The sequence below is a fragment of the Stegodyphus dumicola genome, chromosome 4 (assembly GCF_044657685.1).
Source record: "Stegodyphus dumicola isolate Sdum_Otavi_A_Nest chromosome 4, ASM4465768v1".
Taxonomy (NCBI): Eukaryota; Metazoa; Arthropoda; class Arachnida; order Araneae; family Eresidae; genus Stegodyphus; species Stegodyphus dumicola.
The window spans coordinates 112149281-112175166 of record NC_140771.1 but is presented as its reverse complement, the minus strand read 5'-3'; the positions used below and the strand labels follow the sequence as shown (position 1 = coordinate 112175166).

General features: G+C 37.1%; 1 protein-coding gene across 5 annotated transcripts in view; it reads left to right on the top strand.

Moving 5' to 3' along the window:
* The window catches only part of LOC118187717 (neural cell adhesion molecule 2-like), a 1091694-nt gene that overhangs the window by 177150 nt on the left and 888658 nt on the right, over nt 1-25886 (top strand). The gene's annotated exons all lie outside the window — the stretch shown is intronic.

Genomic DNA, 25886 nt, shown 5'->3' with positions numbered 1-25886 from the left:
GCATTATTGGCAATTTACTCAAGGTTATCGTGCATAACTTATGCTAATTAAACATGAGTATCATTACGAAAGAAATCAACTTAAATATATCTTGTAATTAAAAAGTGAAGTTAAAATCAAAGTGAAAATTTTCTTTTCACTTTTCTTACATTTTGACTGACGTAAAATCGTTTGGCCATATTGTTAAAATGTCATGCTAAATTGAAAGATAACAGGTTTACAAATATTTTGAATATTTTCAGAAGTACTTTAGTAACAATACTTTAAATATTTCGGTTGCTAGAAAGTTGGATTCATAAGTAAAGGCAAATAAGCCATTACATTCAATTCTTTATATATACCGACTGAAACTTATCTCAAAGCGCATACTACATTTGGAGTCAGAAACCGTATCATAAATGATACATTTGATTGTCATTTTGCTGCTCCAGTATCTGGGCGGATAATATCAGACCAGCGCTTTTAGACACTCGTTCAAAATCTTATTGTAATGGCAGCGCTTTGAGCTAAACGTAGGGTACATGTAGAAGCGTTTAACTGTCAGTAACTTGGAATAACCTGTCTCACACGGACATAAGCTTCACTTACTTTCCGGGAAACATGGTCAGATTCAACCGCATGTATCGTTAATGAGAGAATCAGACTTCAGGATGTTTTTCACTGCCATGTAATTACGACAGAGCTCAATTTGTATCCGGATTTAATTACAGGTATTCCCCTGCGCTGCTCTAAAACCGATTATTGAGCACAGTTCTATTTTCTCTCGAGCGATAAGAAGATGCATTCATTCAACTCTCGGTGATGACGTCACGGATGGAGGGAAGAGGCGGATGAACGGAAGGATGGCGGGAGCGAAGTGCGGGGGCATCAACGCATCATTAGCAAACAAGCCTCATCATAATGGACCAAAATCTGGAAAACGCCCGAGAGATTTCGTTCCTGAGATTGGGCCGTTGCATATTATCGAATGTTTTGATCTCGTTCCTTCGTCAATGGAGACTGCGTTCTAAAGAGATTTCAGTTTCCTGAGTCATTTGGTTAAATGGTTTTTAATGAACTTCCGTTGTATGCGAAACGAACAGACAGTCAGGTTTGGGAAAGCTCCGTGGTAGAACCTTAACTGAAAAGGACAAAAGATATTTCTCACTTGAAAGGATTAGGATGTGGAAACTAATGGTAAACTCTCATTCGAAATTTTTATTTTGATGTTTGATGTCGAGGATTGGGAATATGAATCTCCATCTCTTGTGAGTTCGTTCATTATTATTTCTTCAGAAATGACTCTTGAATTTGATTAAAAGCCTCTCCATTGGATAGCATACGCTAAAAATTCTGTGTTTATAATACATGTCCAGGTTTAACCTTCCGCATGAATATGAACAAAATTTAGCATTTTAGTGTTTCTTTAATCTACTAATAAAAGGAATTATGAAATGAAAGGATTTATAAAATTAAAAGAAGTGCATAGCAATCAACTGTCCGCTTAGTTTAGTCGTTTTAATTTAAAGGCTGTTAATTCGATTATTATGTGTCGTGTTCACCCACTTATTTGGCAGTAAGTCAACATATACTGACGAAAGCTGGACATTATCGAAATAAATGCAAATGTTTGAGTTTAAATTTTATCCTAACTTCCAAAATTTATTGCAACATCCAAACATCCCGAATCATTGTCCAAACAAAAACAAGACTAATCATAAAAACGAACTCATCTCCATGGCACTACAATAACAATGATCCAAATCTAGTGCAACCGGGTGCACTTCACATTTCGCCAAATGCATTTCGAGGTATTGAGATAAAATTATCGGTTTCTTTTCTTAAGTCTATTTTTAATCAGGCTCTTTTCACATTATAAACGGATATTCGAGTTTTTTAACTGTATTTAAACCCCCCCCCAATTCAATTTATGTTAACGCTAGTTGTCTGTTCCTTTTAGTGATATTTGTCAAACAAAGCTCCTAAGAAATTGTTGCGGAATGTTTTCGAGCTTAACTTAGTTACTCATATACATCGGCAATATAGTTAAACCGTTTTCACATTCTTAGCAAATCTTATAATAGATAGTAGAATAACAAATATTTATTCTACTTGTAGGTTTTTACGTACTTGTGTCAGTGTTATCCTGCTTCTGTTGTTCCAATCGAAAGCCATTTCTCATTTATGCAACGCCTTCGGAAAAACATATCCCATCTTTCACATGCAAAACATTTATTCAACTCTCTCAGCCTTTGAAATCAAAATTTCAAGCACCCCTCGCTCATCTTTCCGCGCCTGGCGGAAGAACGGCGGCAAAATATTTCATATTTCTGAATAGTGAAATTGAATCCCATTAAACTAGGTGATAACTTTGACCTTGAGATTCCAATCAGCTACCTTTCATTTAGACTTCTCTGAATAAAGGGCCTTTTTGTGGTTGCTTCTTTCCCGTATCGTTCGGTGAGGCTTTCTTTAATGTTTACCCAACAGTTTATATATAACATGTTTGCATAATGATAGATAGATATATAAACGGAAAGATATATAAAGGCAGAGAGAGAGCAGTAAAATTCTTATTAGTATAAAAAGAACACTGGTAATTTGTATATCATTGGAAAATTATTCACTCAGAAAATCTGTGCAGAATGTCTTATTTCGATGAAGTCAATCTTTAAAGTTTTAACAGGTCAGTATCATCATCTTATTTAAAGTAAAGTTTGTTGCAATTGCAGAGCAGCTATTTGATTATATGCAGAGGGATTTTGAAAGACATAACACTGAGGACTTAGCTTACTGACTTTACTAATACTGATCTTACCACTAGCCATGACGCAAGCCCGCGTAAGTGGAATTAAAGATCCGAAGCAAATAATACTCAAAAATTGAGGTTGTGAGATTCAGAAAGGGGCTGATAAAACGCTATTCAGAAACACAAGAGTAACCGCACAATGACTGCAACGATTCGGAATTGTAAGTGTATGATAAGGGAGATGCAACACGTACGATATTTATCATTGTAAATTAGAAATTTAAATACTGGGATGTAACATTTCACTTCATGGCTAAGTCCTGTTGATAATTTATATTCGACATCCTTCGGGCTAAAGGATGAACGGATCTTACCCTTGCATCTACAAGATCTGATTATATGGTTCACGACTGGAAAGTCCTCTATAGCGTCACTCTAAATGATCATCACGCTATCACATTTAGCACGAACTCTACTTTTCCAGAAGAAGATTCAAGACAGCGTATGGCGACCTAGGGAACTGGGCATTACTGTTGAAGAAGTGCGGCCCACACGCTCTAACAAACTTTTAATTAGGTGCAGCTACAGACAAAATATAGAAACACTCAGGAAAGCGATTGAGGAAAAGCCCTCACTCTCAGCAGCAGTCACGCTCAGAGAACCCTCTTTCAAGAAGTCCACCATAATCGTCTTTGGTACCTCCACATCCGCAACAGCAGACGACATACGTGAAGCTTTTGCGAGCCTGGTGCCCTCAGCAAGTGAAGAACAAATACATCCAAGAAATCCTATTCGCACAACTATCGGCCTCACCTGGATCGTCGACCAACAGCAGAATCTGTACGAGGATTTTAAGGACCTTAGAAGAATTCTTATAGGATTCAGCTCTTGTGCTTTCAGAAAATACTTTCAAGTTGCAAGGTGTTTTAATTGTCAGCGGCTGGGACACTTGAGTCATTGTTGTAAAGCAGCGTTGGCCTGCGTAAACTGTGGACAACCTCATAGCCAGGATAACTGCAAAGCAAAGACTTCACACTGCGTCAATTGCGCAACTCACAATAAATCCAAAGGCACTAGCTTCGACACCACACACCCGTCTAGTGCAAGACAATGTCAAGCCTACAAGGCAGAACTGTTCAGAATGAAAACAACGGCGCAGTGGTAGATGAACAGCAGGCTTTTGCATATCGAAGAACAGTACATGGTTTTGCATTTCTTCGAGGCAACTTGCAACGCAGCCAAGCCGCAACTGTCCATGCAGCCCAGGTTATTCTAGAAAACAATGTAGATCTAGCCGCACTACAAGAGTTTCATTCCATTAACAACAGGATCACAGGATTCAGCAACTTCAAAACTTACCATTCAGTAGGCAATCAAGCAGCCATCGCCTACAATGGTCCATTCCCGCCCCTGCTAATGCATAAAGGAGATTACACAGTTACTGTACAACTGGAAGGGCCTTATGGTCAGATTGCCATCACCAGCGTGTATTTTCCTCCTTCGCACGACATTGTCACTGCACTCCAGGAGCTGGAACAAGTCATGATGATTCCGACTAAGAATAAGATAATCGCTGGGGACTTTAACGCTGGTAGCCCTCTATGGGGGTGCGCCAGAGGAAAACAGGCGTGCTTGCCTTATCTTTGACTTCATCACATCTCATAACCTTGCAGTCGTCAACCCCACCGACAGCCCTCCTACATACTGGACAGAGCCGGTTTGGACAGTCAACCTGTGAAGACCACGCTGCGTTGCGTTCCTGCTATTTTTCGATTTTTCAAGTGGAAGTGTCACAGTGCGAAGTGCGTGTGATAAATCAAATTGTGCGTGAATGTGAACTGAATCCAAGGATACATCGCATTAGTATGTGTGCATCGTAGTTTTCAAAAAATTTGTGAAAAAGTGTGTTCAATGTTGTTCACCTCATATGCCGTCCTTGTAACGGAAGTGTGCCGCCTGGCCACCACGTGGTTGCCGTACTAGGCTTAGGAAGTCCTTCGAAAAAATTCTAAGTCCAGAAATCTGTGATTTCTTTTCAAAAATCAATATCTTCATAATTAATGCACTTAGGATTACCGGGTTTTCGGCAAATTGGTAAGTTCTTCATATACTATTATATTATATTTTCAATATGGCTATAACTGCATTATCTTCGATATTAGTATCTTAAGACTAACCTTTTCTGGAACCTAGCTAAAATCTGGACCCAAATAAACTTAATTTTCTGATTGCTGTCTGAAACTTTATAAAATATGCTAGTAACACCAAAGGGTCTGTTCATTGGGCTCGGAATACTAGTTTAAACATGATACTTGATTTTGTCGAAACGTTGTGAATTTCGACACAACTCCTTCACGTCGTCGAGTGCAATTTCGACAAACTCCTTACAGTGTATTCTCCATAGTTTTTAAAACTGTTTACTGTTATTTTAACTGTGTTATATCTTTCTGAGTCTTTTCTGTGTGCCTTTACATATCGTATACATATTTTTGATTGATTATATATTATTTTATATAATAATATATTATTTCTCTGTTTATATTGAACATTCATTATGTTTTACTGATATAAAGCATATTAACGTCATTTGTAATTATATTATACCAGTCTGTTTCTTATGGGAAATTAATTACCTAGTGTGAGCTTATGTAATATTCACGCATCGCTATGCCTCAACAATCAGTTTCGTTTACGGATGACCCAGTGAATGACAACTTTGATCCTACTGCATTGCTTGCAACTGATAACAATTATAGTGACAAAGTTAATTTGTTATACGATCATATTCGTGCCATTGCAACTCTCTATCGAGGAGGAAAGTATACACTTCCTTTCGAACCACGAGAAAAATTGCTCCATTCATTGGATGCGTTACGGCAATTGGCTCTTCAGGGCCCGGATTACATCCGAAACCAGCCACAGTTGAGGCTGAGGTGAATACATCAACAGTGGTCTGCTGTGAAGTTATTCATAACCCACCTATTATTTCATCTCTGCAGCAAGTTCCTTTAGTTCCAAATCCCCCTGCTTTGCCTTCTCCAGCTCCTGGACACTCTTACGCATCTGCATTACAGCAATCCCTTCCGTCAGTTCTTACACCTACTTTACTAATATATCCAAAAGAGAACACAACTAGCAGGAAGCTTAGAGATAAACTTTCCCAGGAATTTCCTTTGCCGAAACTTGGAGTCCAAGTTAAACGGATCAAACCTATCCAACGGGGTGGATTGGCGGTGGTCTGCCAGTCGGAAGAAGATCGGAAAAAATTAGCAGCTACTTTAACGTCTGATCACGCAGCTACATTTGTTAACGTAAAGAATCCCACAACAAAAAACCCCTTATTGCAATTCATAATTTATCCCCAGATCTGACACAGGAGGATTTACAGCTTACCATACAAGAAGACTTTGGCCTCACTAGTGACGAAGTTAAACTTATATTTCGTCTAAAGCAGCGACGCAATGTCAAGTGGGTTGCCGAGTGCAGCCCAAGGGCATATCAAACCTTCATGTGCAACCCTCGCATCTTCATCGGCTGGCAAGGCCACCTTATCACTGAGCACTTTAATGTCAAAAGATGTTTCAAGTGCCAACGTTTTGGGCACCTGCAAAAAGACTGCCGCAGCGTCCACTATTGCGCATTGTGTGCTGGACAACACGATACCAAGGACTGTTCGGCCGATGCCGATACAGCAGCATGCATCAATTGCATCGATTATAACAACGGCAGCAGATATCAAGTCCCGATTGACCACGCAGCAAACTCCAACACCTGTTACTGCTACCAAAGTAATATTGACAGAATCCGAAGCATCACCACCTATGAGTAGAGATGCCCAGTATAATGTTTCATTTAATTCTGTTCCTAACATCAAATTCTTGCAAATTAATCTTCAGAAAGCTCAAGTTGCAACTGCCCAGGCAATAGAGTTTGCGTTAAGCAACAAAATTGATTTTCTTCTCGTTCAAGAGCCATATACTAGACATGGCAAAGTGGTTGGTTTTCCTTTATTATGGACTGTATATCATCAAGAAAATTCAGAAGATCCTCCACGCTCAGCAATAATTAATTGTAACCCTCAATTCTCTCCATCAATTATTACTATTACTAAAGATCAAGTAGCACTTTTATTAGAATTAGAAAATTTTACTATAGCATTATTTTCGATCTACTCCAGTCCCTCAGATGATATCAGCACTACAATCTCTTTCCTGGAACACTATACAAGAGTTCTTGGTAATAAACATCAGATTATCAGCGGCGATTTTAACGCTCACTCTGTTGCTTGGGGCTATCGAACAACAGACCCCAAAGGCCGTCTGTTAGAAGACTTCTTATCTTCTAAAAATTATGTATTACTCAATGCCACGAATACAATTCCTACTTTCGACAGACTATATGCTGTGGGTTGGCCGGACCTGACCTTTACATCCGCCAATACCTCTCACTTAACAAGTAATTGGACGGTCAGAGATGAGATTTCATTATCTGACCATAAATATATCACTTTTGAAGTAACACAACATAGTTCTTTACCTATCTTACCTCGTTATAATCTTCCTGGCAGGAAAATTAATCAGTTTAGTCGAAAAGTTCGTGGAACTCTTAATCGTCTTCGTCACCAAATCAACTCTTTAACCATATCTGAAGATATTGAACGTTTTTCAGAGTCCTTAATGCAAAATCTTCAAGATATTTGTCACGAAATACTTCCAAAGCGAACTACCAAGCAGCTCCATACTTTACATTGGTGGAACTCTGATCTCCGCATACAGCAGCGGAAGTGTCGTGCGCTTAGGCGACGATTAAAATCTGAACGACGCAATGGAATAACATCTAATAATCTTCAAGTTTTTCAAAGAGAGCGTGCTCTGTATAAACGGATGATTATGCAGAGCAAAATAGAAGCTTGGAGAAAATACTGCACATCAAATAGAGAAATATTTGGCTTACACTATAAGATCGCTCGAGATAAGCTTTTCCAGCCTGCATCAACGTATCTTTCAGAATCATCACTTGCTGGGTCTAGCCCAATAGAAAATACTATTAATGATATTCTAGCATCAGTTCTTCCTCAGGATGATATTACAGATGACTTCTATTCCTGTGTTAAACTTCTATTCCTGTGTTAGGAATAGAAGTTTGCTGCCTAATTGGCACTTGTCAATTAGGCAGCAAACTTCTATTCCTAACACAGAGGATGATCCACAGATTACAATTACAGAAATTAAAACCACTCTTCGAAGTATTCCAAAAAAACGGGCCCTGGGCCCCGACGGGATTGACTATTCTATAATTCGTGTAATCATTAATTCCCATATCTTCTTTTTCTGTGATTATTTTAATAAGTTATTTCTTAATGGTGTATTTCCTCGTATCTTCAAAGCTGGAAGAGTGGTTCTTTTTCTCAAAAAAGGCAAAGATCCGCAATTATCCACATCTTATCGACCTATATGTCTATTATCTGCTCTGGGGAAAGTTTATGAAAGAATTATTGTCTACCGTTTAAAACATTATCTTCACAAAATTCACTTTTTAAGTGATCACCAATATGGCTTTAGACCAGGTAGGTCTACCCTACAAGTATTATCAAAAATTACAGAAGATATACATCGTAATCGCAACAATGGTCACCACAGTGCTTTCATCAGTATAGATCTTAAGAATGCTTTTGACTCATTGTGGTGGCCTGCAATACTGGAGGCACTGCGACAAGCTGATTGTCCTCAGAATTTATTTCTTGCATTTCAAAGTTACTTGTCGGAAAGAAAAATTATCTACTCCACTAATCATGGCATTATTACAAAACAACAAAACAGAGGCTGTCCGCAGGGTTCTTGTGCTGGCCCTGATTTATGGAATATAACATTTAATTCTGTTATTGCCGCAAACTGGCCAGCACATACCCGGGCATATGCGTATGCAGATGATACAGTTTTTATCATTCAAGGACGAACTCGAGAAGAGTTGCAAAGAAATGCTATTGAAACCTGTGATCTCTTTTATAACTTATGTTCTAGAATTAAATTAACAATTTCCGAACCAAAATCGCAAATTTCATTAATCCCTAAAAAAGGAGGATCTTTGGTTCGACGGCCTCGAATCACCATTCATGGTACACGTATACCTATCAAACCGCAGCTCAAATTTCTCGGCGTTATCTTTGACGAGAAACTGAACTGGATGCCGCATGTTTTGGAACTAAAGAGACGAACTGTTATAATTGCATGTAAATTGCGTCAAATGCAGGGTCGTGGATGGGGAATTAGTCCCTATATACAAAAGGTTCTTTATCTCACCGTTATCGAGAGAATGGTCACCTATGCGGCTGCTATATGGGCTGAACCCATGCAGGGTCGCAAAGTGCGCCACTTGCAAAGTCTCCAGCGTCAATTTGCCTTACAGATAACTAGGGCGTTTCGTACTACCTCATCCAGTGCATTAAATGTCATGGCGGGACTGATCCCTCTTCATCTACGTATTCTGCAGGAAGCAGCAATACAATCCGTCAAGGTTTTGAAAAAACCTTTCATCCTATTTGATGAACTTTTCACACCATTGCACTATGAACAACCCTCACAACATTTGGATGTGCATCCAGTCCTTCAAGGAACAGGACTTCGGATTTTCCTTAAGGACGTAACACTGCCACCTATCCCAAGCATTCAATATTACACTGATGGATCTAAAATAGATCAACAGACAGGCTGTGCCCTTGTAGCCTTTCATAATGGTCAGTCAATTTATCAGTGGCTGGGTCATCTCCATGGAAATAATAGTGTATTTCAAGCGGAGGCCCTAGCCATCCTCAAAGCAGTTCAACACTGTAAAACAAGTGGTGCTATGGAGGCAATAATTATCACTGATAGTCTTTCGTCGCTTCAAGCGATTCAAAACCCAAGACATTCTTCTTCGCTTATCTCGGACATCCAATGTGAACTTCGTAATCAAGTGGGAAATAACATCACGCTAGCTTGGACTAAGGGCCATGCTGGGGATCACGGTAATACTTTGGCAGATAAGTTAGCCAAATCAGCTGCCGAAAATACTGATGCCGAGGCTGAAGAAGTGATTCTTAAGTGGCCAACATCTCACTTAAAACGAGCTCTTCTTTTAAAAGTTATATCCCAATGGCAACTAGAATGGGATACTGATGAAACTGGTCGACGAACGTACAATCATATTACGTATGTGGATCAATGTCGTCAGATAACAAATCATCAACTAGTAAGATATATCTCGGGGCATGGTCCATTTCCAAGCTACTTTTACAAGCATGGAATTGCAAATAGTGAATATTGTGTCTGCGGAACTCTAGGCATACCTGAACATTATATTACTACATGCCCGTTAACGGAGGAATTTCACATTCCTTTCCCTGTGGATAATCAACTAGCATTTAGTAAATTTTTAATTAAGCAGAAGTACCTTATCAGAAAACTCTCAAAAATTATGGACATTCTCCACAGTTATGGATCTGATCTATGTCAGGTTGTCTAATGTTAATGGTTTTTTCCTGTTTTCATAATACAACTGTATTCTTGTACACTCCAGTTGCATTCTCGTCTGTTTACATAGTGTTTTCATAATACAATTGTGTTTTTGAACACTCCAGTTGCATTCTTGTCTATTTACATATTATAACTATATTCTTTCTTTTTAATAGTCCCAGTATTGTTACAAATATTATTAAAAATTGTATTGTATTTTAAATGCACTATAAGATATTGCACAATAAGTATTATACTCGTAACCTCAAACTATACATATGGTATTACTATCTTACTGAATTACAAGCTACATATTAAGTATTCTAATCTGGTTATATATCAAAAATATTGTATCGAGCATTGTAATAACTATTGTATCAAACTATTAGCATTGTATCATATTTCATTATAATTACAATATACAATATTTGCACTCTAAGTACTGCATTATATTCTAACTAGTCTATTAACTTAATTTACTTATTATTTTAATTCTTGCATTAATTATTGTATTAAGTTGGTAGTTATGTAATATTATGTTGAGTTATAAGCTCTACCCTAAGAATATGTGATGCAACATATTGAAATTATGAACATCGTATCGCTATGTATGCTTTAGTATGGAACTGTAAATTAAATTCTTTGCAATACAGAAACTGGATTATTAGCATAACGTTATAAGTAGTCTTGATTCAACTTGGCGTTAACTATTTTATTGAATTACATGCAGAATTTTAGACTTTAGATTTTAGATTTAGTTTATTGATTATATTGAATTATATGTCGTGTTTTGCATATTGCACAGAATTATTAATATTGAATTGATCATAAGTATTTTTTATACATTATATTGGTATAACTATATTGTTGCATTGTATCGCATATTGCACAGAATTAATAATATTGAATTGATCATAGGTATTTTTATACATTGCATTTGTATATATATACTGTTGCAAAATATGTCTTTTTATCCTCAGTATTGTACTGAAGTGTTGCTTTTGTGTATTGTATACAAAGTATTGCATTTAATTCGCTTTATTTATTAAGAACATTGCCTTATAGGCATCATACTATTAAGAATATATATATTGCACTTCTTTTTATACCCTGAGATACGTATTGAATTAAATATTGTATTAATTATTTTACTGAACTAGCAATTGTGTTAAAATACTGTATGAAAGTTAAAGTAGTATTTTGGTCTCTTTTTGCTTTGAATATTCCATTAAATTATAAATAGTATCATAGACGTAGCTTATCGATTTTATACTGTACCATATGTCTTGTATTGCATATTGCATAGAATTATTACCAATTACTTGACAATATGTATTTTTCTACATTGCATTTGTCTATATACTGTCACATACTCTATTTATTTACTCTTAGTATTGTATTGTACCTATTGTTGTGTCTTGTATGCTAACCCTGTAATCATGTTAATTTACCTATTGTATCACATATCTTACGTATTTGCAGTACATTATATTATATCGTATAACCGTATTGTATAATATATATATTAAATTGTGAGCTATGTATGGATGTGTATCATCTTATATGAAATTGCAATGTTGTGAGCATCGTATACATAATAAAATTGCACTATAAGTCCCCTGCAATACAGGAAATGTGTAGTTGGTATCGTAATATAAATAATGTATCATTAATTTTGCATTAACTTTTGTAATTGAATGATATAGCATCCATTATCTTACGTATTAGTTGTAAATCATATTGTACTGTATAATGTATTATATAATATATACATTAAATTGTGAGCATAGTATAGATATGTATCATCTTGTATAAAATTGAATTATAAGTTCCCTGCAATACAGTACTGTGTAATATATATTAAATTGTGAGCATCGTATAGATATGCGTCGTATAAAATTGCACTAATATAGGAAATATACAGTTGGTATAGTATGCATTAACTATTGTATTGAACAATATGGCTTATTGATCTTATATTGAATTATCTATCTTGTCTTGCATCTCGTACAGAATCATTAGTATCGTTTTACCTTGTATTAGTATATATCTGTATATGTGTATGTATGTATATATGTGTGTATGCGTGTATATATAGTTGTATAATGTATCCTCTTTACCTTGCATTGGTATTTATATAGTTGCATAATGTATTTATGTATTGTATCCTTGCTTTGTACACTAACTATTGTATTGAACTTACCATCAGTATTAAGATCATTACATCATCGATATCATACTATCAGCATTATTATCAGCCTAGTATGTAGCAGCAGTAGCAGTTTTGTAATATTTAGCATTGTATCAGTTTGTAGTACTGTTTGTAAGTATTCTAGTAGTAGTTTTGTAGTATTGTAGTATGTAGCAGTAGTAGTTTTGTAATGGTGTTTACTCCTTTGGTTTTCTATTGTTATCGCTATCTGTATGTGTTTTGTTCTAATTATGTCTATGTGATTCTAGTATTTATTCAAAACTGGCACTTGCACCTTTGTAATCTTATGCTTTGTCAAAACTTCAAATGTACCCTTTATTTATCTATTTATTTTATTTTTTGAGCCCTTGTCTGGACATGTATTTGTTGAACTTTGACTCAATAAATACTAGGCCCGGGCGGTTGGTGTGAACATGCTGCTTCTGGGGGCTTCTTTGGTCTTTTGGACTGCCACCTGGATGGCCTGCTCGCTGGGTTTCGGTGTATGGTGCGAGGCGCCTGTGTGGTCCATCTGGCTCAAGATAGAGGTGGACGTGTTGCATATGCCAATTAACCATTACGGTAAAGGGATGGTGCACACGTCCCCCGTCAACTATCAACTATCAACTACATACTGGACAGAATGCGTATCGAGATCAAATTATATTGTACGCTACCTACTTCTTCTGTATCACATCACTACCTGCGGTATTGTAACATGACTTTGTCATAGCGAATATCTAGTTTATTACACTGACTTTCAATATGTTGCTTTGTCAAATATATGTACTTGGCTATGCAATGTATCCCGATCCAGTTGTTAGTCTTTTGAATTAAGTCGAATTCTGAATGCTTTACGCTTTTCCCATGTATCAGTACTTCCAGTCACACACTGATGGCTATTGTATTCTTATATTTTTATTTCTTTTGGTATATCCTCTGTGTATTGCTGTAATCATTTACATTCATTATGTCACTATGTTCTCAGTTTTTATATTATATTGTCATTAAGTCTAATTCTACTGTCTATATTTTACTCATTGTATATTATTGGGCTGCCCAACATCAGACTGTACTTTAGCTTATGTATATTCTATATTTGCGTGTATATTCTATATTTGCGTACACCTTTGTAAAATTTTTGCTTATTGTCAAACTCGCCCTTGTTAGGCCCTGTATGCTTTTGTTATTTTATTTAATAAATGTGGGGCCTGGGCGGTTGTTGGAACTGTCTTTCGTGGGCATTTGGTCTGTTGGACTGCCCACAAGTTCAATTTGGCTCTGGGTTTGGGCGTCCGGTGCGTGGCGTCTTGTGATTCCTCTTTAGGCTCTAGATATAGGTGGACGTGGTGCTATACCGATTAACCTTTTGGTAAAGGGACAGTGCCCCCGTCCTCCGCTGCTTATCGCTTACATACTGGACTACCACTGCTCAGGGGTGGCCTGATATTACTTTAGCCACCACTGGTATTCTTAATAATATTCACAATTGGAAGGTTAGCGAAACTCCCTCGTTCAGCGACTATCGCTACTTTGAGTTCAGAATTGATTCGGAGCACCAATTTATAACAAAGAACAGATGGAAAACGAAGTATATAAACCTCAACAAATTTAAAGATGCACTCTCTACCCATATTGAAAGTCTCGTGGCACAATGTAACAATTGCAACAGTAGTAAAGACATCGACGCCATGCATGAAGATCTTATGCAAACACTGCTCTCAGTGTGCGAAAAAGTCTTGAAAAGGAAACATTACACAGCCCCGAAATGCACTCCTTGGTGGAGCACCACGCTGACTGCTGAACGCAGCAAAGTCCATGCCCTAAGGCGCAGAATGCAAGCATGCAAGGATCCCTTAGAAAGAGAGACACACTCGCTAATTTTTCGAAAGCACAGAGCTGCTTACAAAAGACAGATTGCAAAAGCGAAGTTTTCATCCTGGAAAGAGTACTGTACCAACACTGCGAATAAGTTCGGAACTGTCTTCCGTATTTCATATGATAAGATGTTTACACCTACCAATCTTACTGCCACAATAAGCCACGGAGCAGCAACTAGCACAGAAGTAGTTGCGCACATTCTGGACAATATCTTTAGACCTGATAACGCAGACACAGATAATCCCGCACAAAGAAATATCAGAGCCAGTGTTGATCAATATTACAATACCAAGAAAACAGATTTTGAACCGCTGCCAAACGCCAAAGAAATGAGCGACATTGTTAAAGCGTTAAACACCAATAAAGCATCAGGTCCTGATGGGATAGATAATGGCATTCTGCAAGCCATTAACAGTACGCATCCGGAGTTACTGTATGCCTACATTACTGCGTGTTGGCGCAGGACATACAGGGCGCTTTCCACTCGTTGTGGTGGCCCGATGTACTGAAGAGATTACAGGACATGAATAGCCCTAAGATTCTTTTTGACCTTATTTACAGCTACCTAAGTGATCGCCGCTTACAAGCCAGTACGGACGCAGGAGTGCACTCACGTTCCATCAATAGAGGCTGTCCTCAAGGATCCTGTCTGGGTCCACTGCTCTGGAATATTGTAGCGGACACAGCGCTGACTCTCTTTAACACAGATCCTCACACGGAAATACTGGCTTATGCCGATGACTTTTTGCTGGTAACCAAAGGGCACAGCTGCAACGCATATGAGACTAGGGCGCAACAAGCAATGGACAAGATGGCCAAATGGGCCAATGATCATAAGTTAATTATTGCCAACTCAAAAATCCAAGGTATGCTTATTTGCCCATGTAAGCGCCATCGAAGAACCCCGTGCATCAACCTTCGTGGGAAAAATATTAAAATAATCCAAAAACTTGAGGTACCTTGGAGTTATAATTGACGACACATTGACTTGGATGCCACATTTAAAGGAGGTCAAGGCACGACTTCACAGGATATTTCATTCCATGCTCAGAACAGCAGCACAAACATGGAGATTTTCTTCGAGGATGCTTAAGACGTGGTACTCTGTAGTTGCTGAACGTATTTCACTGTATGGGGCCTCCATGTGGGGCCTAACGATCACTACTAAAATGGAAAATCTGCTAAGCTCAGCACAAAGACCATTCCTCCTGAGCATTACCCGAGGATATAAAACCTCGCCCACTAATGCTCTAAACGTGATTTCAGGACTACCGCCTCTGCATCTCTTAGCTCAGCGCGAGAGTGCAATAGTGCGAGTGCTCCGACTCAAAGAGATAATAAGTTCATGGGACAGGACTTATGTTTATACTGACTATGAGCAAAGCATTCCCGAGCCACATTGCCACCCGGCCGAATTCAATATCTCGATTAACTGCAGGTCACCAACGTGGTTCAACGCTACTGCAATCTACACCGATGGTTCCAAAGGAGAATGTGGCACCGGCAGCGGATACTGTGTTCTACTTGGGAACCAGATCTTAAAGACCTGGGAAAGAAAGCTTAAGCACCACAACTCAGTTTTTCAGGCTGAACTGATTGCATTAAAAGCCGCACTTGTCTACGCACTGGAAAATAACTATTACAGTATATATTCAGACTCAGCCTCTAGCCTCCAGGTAATCCAAGACACATGTAGTAAAAATCCACTCGCCAGGGCCATACATAAACTCTTACTAAGAACACCTAAATACTATAGGCCTGAACTCCAGTGGGTACCTGCCCACACTGGAATACTGGGTAATGAAATTGCAGATGCAATAGCCAAAAGAGCAGCAACTGACCACCCACGTTCGCACACTTGACGTGCCTCTCCCGGGTTCGTTCTTAAAAGCGAGCTCGAGAGAGAATTACTCAAACGTTGGCAACATCTGTGGAAGACAGAAACCACCTGCAGAAGAGTTTACAGATTTTTTCCAAAAGTCTGCCGGCTTCTAAAATCTGGCTCGTCTCACTTCACTCAGTATCTAACAGGACATGGTCCCTTCATGACTTACCTGCATCGCTTCAGACGACGCGAAAAACGAGCATTGCTCATGCGGGATGGTAGGAGATCCGGACCACTATCTGTTCGCTTGCAGAGAGACCGCCAATTATCATCTTAGGCAACCAGTAGCAAACCACATCCATGCATGGGCCGAAGCTACTTAAAAAAATCGCAATGCATTGAAACGCATATGCGATTGCATAAACATTGCACGCAAAATCTCAGACAGGCTGGAGTAATTCTCAGCCACCATCCTCGTCACCAGCACAGCCCCTGTAAGCTCTGTACCTGTAGTGAACTAATTTTATCTTAAGTTAGCTTATTCGGCTTTTCTTATTCCCTGTATATATTTATCTCCTTGAACTGTAAACCTCGAATTATGAACCTTGAACTATGTATTTTGCCTTATTTTATGTATTGTTTCCACTGTTTTGCCTTTTTTTTTAATTCTATGTATTGTTTTACTTTCTAGTATTTTACTTCTTATTACTTTTAGTATTTGTAACACCTATCCATAACTCTGTAAATATGTAACTGAAATTGTTCTTCACACTCGCAATGCACCCTTCTTCCATCATGCACTATCTTCGTCCAGCATTTGTTTGCCCTGCCCCCAGCAGTCGTCTTAAGCACAATATTTTCTTATAAGTGTGTTTTTTTGTTCAAGTTATTTCCGTCAGCGGGGCTACCTGGCCGATATGCTAACTACCCAGTGGACCTGCTGCCTCGCTGTCGGTGGAAAGAAAGAAAGCTTCCACATATATTCTAGTTCTACTTTAGAAATTCCAGAATTTACAGACAGCAATGGATTTAGATAATTATTATGATCCCTCTAATTGATACGTGCGATCAAGCCTGCCACCAGAGCTTTCGATACAAGACCTTCAAAGCACGCACATGTGCACCTTGGTGGACAGTCGATCTCTCAAAAGAAAGATGCAAAATACGTCGCCTTCGCAAATAGGCACGAGCGACCACAGACCCTGATTCAAACCGAAATCTCTTTGTATAATACAAAAAAGCACGGACGGAGTACAGAAAGCATATTGCCGTGGCAAAGTAACAGTCGTGGAGGAACTACTGCATAAATACCATCGATGCGTATAGTAAAATGTCAAAGATCGCATTGATAAGTTTTTCAGATCAACTGTACTTCCAACAGGCATCCTCCCAACAGCAAAATCTCCATCTGCCTTAGTGCATTTCGTTATTTCAGCGCTATTTAAGGACGCCTCCACTGAGGAGGATCCAACAAGCTAAACTATAGATAGAGGAATTATTTTAATAAGTATGCTCGACACCCCTCCTCTGGAGAACCCCTCCCGAATAAATTGAACTGGGAAACTACATAAAGGATCTAAATCCTAAAAAGGCCTTGTATTTAGCGTACATATATTAAGGCACTCAATCAATTTCGAGGGTAGCTAAAGGTCCCTCCTCATCAGGAGAAAGAAATTACTAGAAAGGGAAGAAAAGAAGAAAATAAAGCATCGGCAAAGGAGCCTCAGAAACACGTGGCCATAACCGGAATTTGAATCAGAGTTAAACTGGCCGCCTACGTTTACTGAGACAGGCTATTTGATCAAACATATAACACATAGACGCAAAAAAATAAGCGAAGTCAAAAAATAGGGAGCGAGGAGCAACTGCACCTTTACGCATTAAGTCTGGACCTCGAATAGGGAAAGTCGAAGTTGGAGACAAGTGCCCAATATTTCATAGATTTATTCAGTAATTGGACGAGGAAACATAAAATCGTAATTTCAGCTTTCAAAACGCAGGCCATGTTAATTGCTGCGGCAAGACCTCCCAAAAGGAAACCTGTAATTAAATTACAAAGGATATCAAACAAAATAGTCCACCGTATGAGGTATTTAGGCATTGTAATTGATTCAAGGCTTACCTGGATACCCCATCTAAAATATATCAGAAACAAAATAGGAGCCCTGAATAACAATATGAAGAAAACGCTGCAATGGGGAGTCTCCTCGAAATTACTCAAAATGTCGTACAACACACTAACAGTGAGGATTGCTCTCTATGGTTCAAGCATTTGGGCTTCTTCTCTTACTCAACATGAACGAAGAGTTACTTGTACCAATTCAGCTACCTCACCTGCTACTAATCAGCAAGGGATACCGTTTCATACCCACCGCAGCTCTGAAAGTTCTCACTGGTATTCCGATTCTTGTCTTGTTCGCAGAGCGGGAGGGTACACTCACCTGTGTTTTGCGCTTTGGGCTATATAGAATTCTATGGAATAGAACACATTTGCGTACTAATTATGAAGGGAAAACACACGATTATCTCTGCCACCCTTCAAGTATTAATCTTAAGGACAATATTAACGCAAAAGTTTCAACGAATTGTCGAATTACGATATATACTGACGGCTCCAGGAGGTGCATGTTAAAGAAGGTGACGGCACACAGGCGGCGGTCTGTTTGTTATTAAATATGGCGTCCCCAAACACAAATGGCGATGAAGGCTGCACCAAAACAATTCAGTCTTTCAAGCGGAGTTAGGACCTTAAGAAAAGCGATTAACTTCTCCAGTCGCTTTAATGCACCTCGCAAGGGGTCTGATTACCGCAAGGGGTCCCAACACACATTTCTCCTTTTCCTTTTTGCTCAAAAATCAAAATCAGAATGACTTCTTACACCGTGCAGGGTCAGGGGTAAACTCGCTCTCTCCGCCCCCGAAATTTCATAGGCTTACAAAAAAAATCATGAAATTAAATCATCAATCCCAGAATTTTACTTTATCTCTAACTGAGAAACTACACCCCCACAACGAATCAAAAACAAGAAATATCTTACAATCAAGTCCTGACCATCCGTACTTCGGGAAAAACGTGGGAAAGAGACCCCGAGCTAACAAGCGGAAAATAGCGATAAGAAAATCGAATTTCCTAAACTTACTGAAGGAAACATTGCAAATATAACAAAGCGAAAGCAACTGAAAATGAGAAAGCCGATTTAAGACTTCCGTAGTAAACGAGACGACAAGCATCCTAACTGCAACCACTGTTAGTAAAAGGCCATAAACCAGGTGTCTCCTCGCAACGTTTCATGTCTTTGTTAGACTTTCTACAGTTTCAAGAATAACGAGCTAAATAAAGCTTTAACTATTTAATAATATTCTTTTTACAAGATTAAAATATACATGAGTACAAATAAAAAATACTTGAAAAAATGATACATAAAACAAATATTAATATAATTAAAATTCGCGACATAACATTCGCAAAAATTACTTGAAAAATGATACTTAAAACAAATTTTAATATAATTAAAATTATATTACATAATTTTAATTATATTAAAATTTGCGACATAACACAACTGCTTCAAATTTCGCCAGTCCTAAGACTCCAGTTGCGCTGCGTTCCAGTACACATTGGTATCATCGTTAACGAACTTGCTAAGGAAGCAGCAATGAGTATTAATCTAAAAGAATATCCGCAATTGTTCTCGAATTCCTACTTCAAGAAGACTACATCCGCACAGCTAATTTCCCAAATGGCAAACTAGGTGGAATGAATTAACCACTGGAAGACGAACTCTTCGCTTCCTACCGTAGGTTTCCAAAGACGCACTTTCGTTTTCACCAGCGCTAAATACCTTCCTCACTGGCCACGGTCCATAAAGTTTTCATTATATCGTGTTTAGTAGTATTGGTTATAATTAAGACACAATAACACGCCGAATAAATACTAATTCAGAAGTCAAACAACAAAAATCAGCGTTAATTTGCAAAATTTTCACAGGACTAGTTTCGATGGTTTTACCGAACCATCATCTTCAGCTGCAAAACCGCAAATGAACAAGATAGGAAATAATGTTTAGATAAGATAAGAAAGCCTGGACAAGAATAAGCAAGTGGCGCCATCTGTTGCCGAAACCAGAACTAAAACATAATTTCTCTAAAAGCCGAAGGCAAATTTGGATTGGAATTAGGATCGTTAACTAGAACAGAAAGATTTTTATGAATGTGAAATGCCTCTAGAAAATACAGTTCTCCAATGGAAGATGTTTTTTGAATAATTTTGGCAGCAGAAAAATTGAAAGTGTGATTTTCGGACCAACAATGTTGAGCAACAGAAGACTTCTGTGTTTCCTATTTTCTAACATATGCTTCATGTTCTTTGACACGAAATTTTAAGGCTCTCTTAGTTTGGCCAATGTAAATTAAACCGCACTGGCAAGGAATCCTATAAATACCCCAGGAATTCATATCCGGAATGGGGTCCTTGAGTATAGAAGTTAGAATTTTATTGATGGGAGAGTAAACAACCCGAAAGTTAAATTTCTGCAAAATATGTGCAACTTTATAGCTAATTGATGGAAAGAAGGGAATGACAACAGAATTTTTATAATCTCCTAAAATAAGAGTGTGGCTTTTGGTGTGTTGAGATGAGAATTTTTTAACTGCTTGATTAATAATGTTGGGTGAAAAGCCCCTGTCAATAGCTATTGCTTTTAAATAATTTAGTTCTTCATCAAGGGCCAGTTTGGAGGAGCAAACTTGAAGAGCACGGAAAACATAGGAATAAAATGAAGCTAACTTTTGTTTAGTCGGATGACATGATTTAAAGTGTGGTGGAAGGCAAACCGATGAAGGTTTACGGTAAACAGTAGTACTGAAGTTGGATGTGTTACGTGTGACCAGAATGTCGAGAAACGGAAAAGAATTGCAAGTCTCAAGTTCAAAAGTGAACTGAATAGCAGGATCAATAGAATTCATTGTTGAAAGAACTCTATTTAAATCATCTTTATTACCTTCAAACAGGGTAAAAGTATCGTCTACGTAGCGGAACCATGCCGGGAAGTTTAAAGTTTCAAACAATTTTGATTCATAATAATGCATGTAGATATCAGCCAGGATGGGACTGAGGGGGCTTCCCATGGCTAATCCCTCAGTTTGCTTGTAATATTTATATATATGATTTAAATAGAGTTCTTTCAACAATGAATTCTATTGATCCTGCTATTCAGTTCACTTTTGAACTTGAGACTTGCAATTCTCTTCCGTTTCTCGACATTCTGGTCACACGTAACACATCCAACTTCAGTACTACAGTTTACCGTAAACCTTCACCGGTTTGCCTTCCACCACACTTTAAATCATGTCATCCGACTAAACAAAAGTTAGCTTCATTTTATTCCTATGTTTTCCGTGCTCTTCAAGTTTGCTCCTCCAAACTGGCCCTTGATGAAGAACTAAATTATTTAAAAGCAATAGCTATTGACAGGGGCTTTTCACCCAACATTATTAATCAAGCAGTTAAAAAATTCTCATCTCAACACACCAAAAGCCACACTCTTATTTTAGGAGATTATAAAAATTCTGTTGTCATTCCCTTCTTTCCATCAATTAGCTATAAAGTTGCACATATTTTGCAGAAATTTAACTTTCGGGTTGTTTACTCTCCCATCAATAAAATTCTAACTTCTATACTCAAGGACCCCATTCCGGATATGAATTCCTGGGGTATTTATAGGATTCCTTGCCAGTGCGGTTTAATTTACATTGGCCAAACTAAAAGAGCCTTAAAATTTCGTGTCAAAGAACATGAAATATATGTTAGAAAAAAGGAAACACAGAAGTCTTCTGTTGCTCAACATTGTTGGTCCGAAAATCACACTTTCAATTTTTCTGCTGCCAAAATTATTCAAAAAACATCTTCCATTGGAGAACTGGATTTTCTAGAGGCATTTCACATTCATAAAAATCTTTCTGTTCTAGTTAACGATCCTAATTCCAATTCAAATTTGCGTTCGGCTTTTAGAGAAATTATGTTTTAGTTCTGGTTTCGCCAACAGATGGCGCCACTTGCTTATTCTTGTCCAGGCTTTCTTATCTTATCTAAACATTATTTCCTATCTTGTTCATTTGCGGTTTTGCAGCTGAAGATGATGGTTCGGTAAAACCATCGAAACTAGTCCTGTGAAAATTTTGCAAATTAACGCTGATTTTTGTTGTTTGACTTCTGAATTAGTAGTATTGGTTATGCTGAATACATGCAACATTAGTACTTATATTCTGCTTATGTACGGTTTTTATACTAGGTATACCGAATGTGTATATTGTTTACTATATAATGTTCTTATACTATGCAATTATGTTCAAACATGTCTGTATTTAGATACTTATTTTTTTTAAGTTTATACTTTAGTTTAAGTCTTCTATTATCTGTTATGGCCTGAAGTATTACTGACGCTACCCGTTTTAATTTGTTAGTAACTGTGACACGTATCCCCATGGAAAGGCCATTGATAATGCATGCAATTTATGTATGGTAACCACGTTATGTGATAGGTAGTCAGTGTTTAGACACTTAGTTTAAGTCTTCTTATGTATTGTTTATACTTTGTATAACGAATGTGTGCATTGTTATACTATAGATACTTAATATAAATCTTCTATTATCTTGTTATAACCTAAAGTATTACTGAGGCTATCCATATTAATTTGTTAATAACTGTGGCATGTATCCTCATGAAAAGGCCATTGATAATGTATGTAATCTATGTGCAGTAACCATATTACGTGATAGGTATGCATAATAGCATAACGGTTTAGTAACGTCTGATCCTTGTGCATTATTCTTAGGAATAATTACACTGAAATATCCACAAAGGTACGATGGTATTATCCTAGAACTTTGGACTCTCCATTTTTACCTTTACTATGACTATGGACTCCTTTAGTGATTCAAGCACGAAGGCATATTATTGTCAAAAGTAATTCCCGTCACAAATAATCGGAGCATTCCTATGCAAGGTGACTAAGCAAAAGTAACCTACCCTAACCATGAAACTCTTTAGTGACAACGAATAAAGCTAGGTCTGTCTGCCTTACCCTGAATGCCTTACCCTGTTCGTCCACCGAACAGGCATTATTCCGCATGGATTTCTACGACGGAAGCCTGCTCCCTGAATTACAGTCTAAATTCATTATGGATCCATATTTAGTGTTCACATTTTTGTAGATGAAGCATGTTTCACTAAAAAGAGTTCCTTTAATAGAAGAAATAGTTACATGTAATATGAAAGCAGCTTTCATTACAAACGTGCACTAAACTTTCAGGAACCTTTCTCAGTCAACTCTCAGGTTATCAATATGAATGGCATTTTATTAGTCTTGCAGCTCATACTCGATGACCTAATCGATAAAAATGTCGCCGATTAGCATTTGAGAATGTTTTGTCTACTACCGTTTACATAGCTAACGATGACATAAATAACTGGTATTGTAACATTACATTACCCTTTAAAATTAATTAATATGTAAAATGTGCCAAAAGATTAAGAACAGTGTTTCGCTTAAAGCAGTTATTTTTTACAAAATTGTATGTTGTAAAAATTGTATGTTGTACAAAATTGTACAGAATTGTGTTAAGCATCAATGAATCTTTCCTGTAAATTAATCCAATTATTCATCATTAATGCTGATTTCTTTTCAAACGAGCCTGAAAGTAAAATTGAGTTAAAGCAAACACCAATTAAACGATTATTCCGTTTACATGTTATTACTTCGTGCTTTTCAATCCAACCGGAAAAGAAGAAAGTGGCATCACCATACGCTTTTGCTTTAATACCTTTGTTTCGAAATGTTTTATTTTTTAGGTAAAGCTTATATATTTATAAATCGGATGCTGTTACATATCTTAAATATCTACAGGACGGGCAAAGTACTTTACTTAACAGAAATTAAGTCATACAGGTTTTGACTTTAATAATCTGTTAAGTCCAAAGATTTAAAAACCGTTCATGTCACAAAGACTTCATTTATTACTCTTTGAACGTGGTATTAGCGACATCCTGAAGTTTCTGGTTATAATTAAAAAGCAAAGAAAGCTTCTATTTTCAAACATCATAAAGTATGTATTTGCCTCTTGAATTTTGTATTGAAAGGCAATTTCAAAATAACCGTTAATGAATCGATGTCACGTCTTAGGTTGCATAAATTACAAAGAATTATTTTTATAGCGGTGTGGCACAGTTTCCATGTATCTTAAATAGTATAGCTTTATTCATATAACTATAAGAATGCTGTTTCACTTCTAAGATGACAAAAATAATTCATTTCTTAATTTTTAAATATTTTGAATTACAAGCGCTATTGAATTGAATTTTGAAATTTTTCAATAGCGCTTGTAATTCAAATTGAATAAAAATGTAAAATTAGAAAAGGATTTGTTCAGATATGCGAGATGAAGAAACACGCTTCTCTTGAATTGCTGTTGGTTGTATAGAGAGGTTCCAATTCCCTTCATGATATCGGATGTTTCTATGGAATCAGCAATAATTCTCTTTTTTTATTCTTTAGTTTTGCATTTTAATTAACAATTCCAGTGTAATTATTTACTTTTTCTAATTAATAAAGAAGATTTCGATTTTACTTGAATTTACAGAAATATTTTGCCTAGGCCCTAATTTTTCGCTATCCTTCTATGCTGCAATTTCCATTTTTTTCTCCTCTTGGATAATGGTTATCTTTTTATTGCAGTCATCTAAATATACCCAAGTTTCATATATTATGACAATTATATTATTCATGATTTATACGTTTTTCATTTTTGTCAGAATAAATGTTTCACATGAAGAATTCTGCAGCGCGTTCTGCGTTCGGCTGGCTATATGTCGTGAAGAAAGACGATGCACATTACATTTTTTCGCGTTTTTGAGATTCAAATCAGTATTAATTTTTTTTTCAGTTGACACTGAGCATTTTAATTATTTTGTAATTGTTCTTTGATGTAGTGAAGGTCCTTTTAACACTGCAGATGTTGCCTTCCTAACATTTGAAACGTTTCGTTTTTTTCTTGGATATGTATTTGGAACATTTGAAGCCAAACATTGGAGTGAAGAATGTTTTTTCTTGTTCTCATTATTACTTATCGTAGCTTTAGATATCGAAACCCATGGCTTTCAATGTTTTTTTTTTTTTTTTTTTTTTTAAACCTAGATACGAATAATTTTCTTTGGAAAGCGGACAAAAAGTCTTCCATCCATTGCCTTCTTTAAAAGCGCTATTTTGCATGAAAACAAGACTGTTGAAGTAGCGGACGATAATTTATACTATCAAAAAGATAGTTGCAGTTAAAAAAATTATTTCGAAGCAGAAGAAACTTTTTTATAGCAAAGCCAAATCATCTAAAAATGTGCGAACGGCTCTTTAATTACCGCAAGAGTACACACTTGCTTTCTAAATTTCACTTCACACTGCACTGCAGATAATTTTCATTTATATATAATCTATATTCTAAAATAAATTCAATATAAACTTTACAGCATGATTTTACGTTTTATTCCTCAAATAAAGTTTAAAATTCACCAGTTTTTAAATTTTATCATTTTTTTTTTGTACACATGCGCACACAGATATATAGGGCATAAACAACATAATGGAGCTTCGACTTATTTTTAGGCCATCTATTCTTATATCTATGCATGTGTATATCTATATTTAAATATTAGGTTTAATTATGATGGCAATTTCTTTAAGCGTTTTGAAAAGTCTGGAAAGTTGTCGTTACACTAAGGG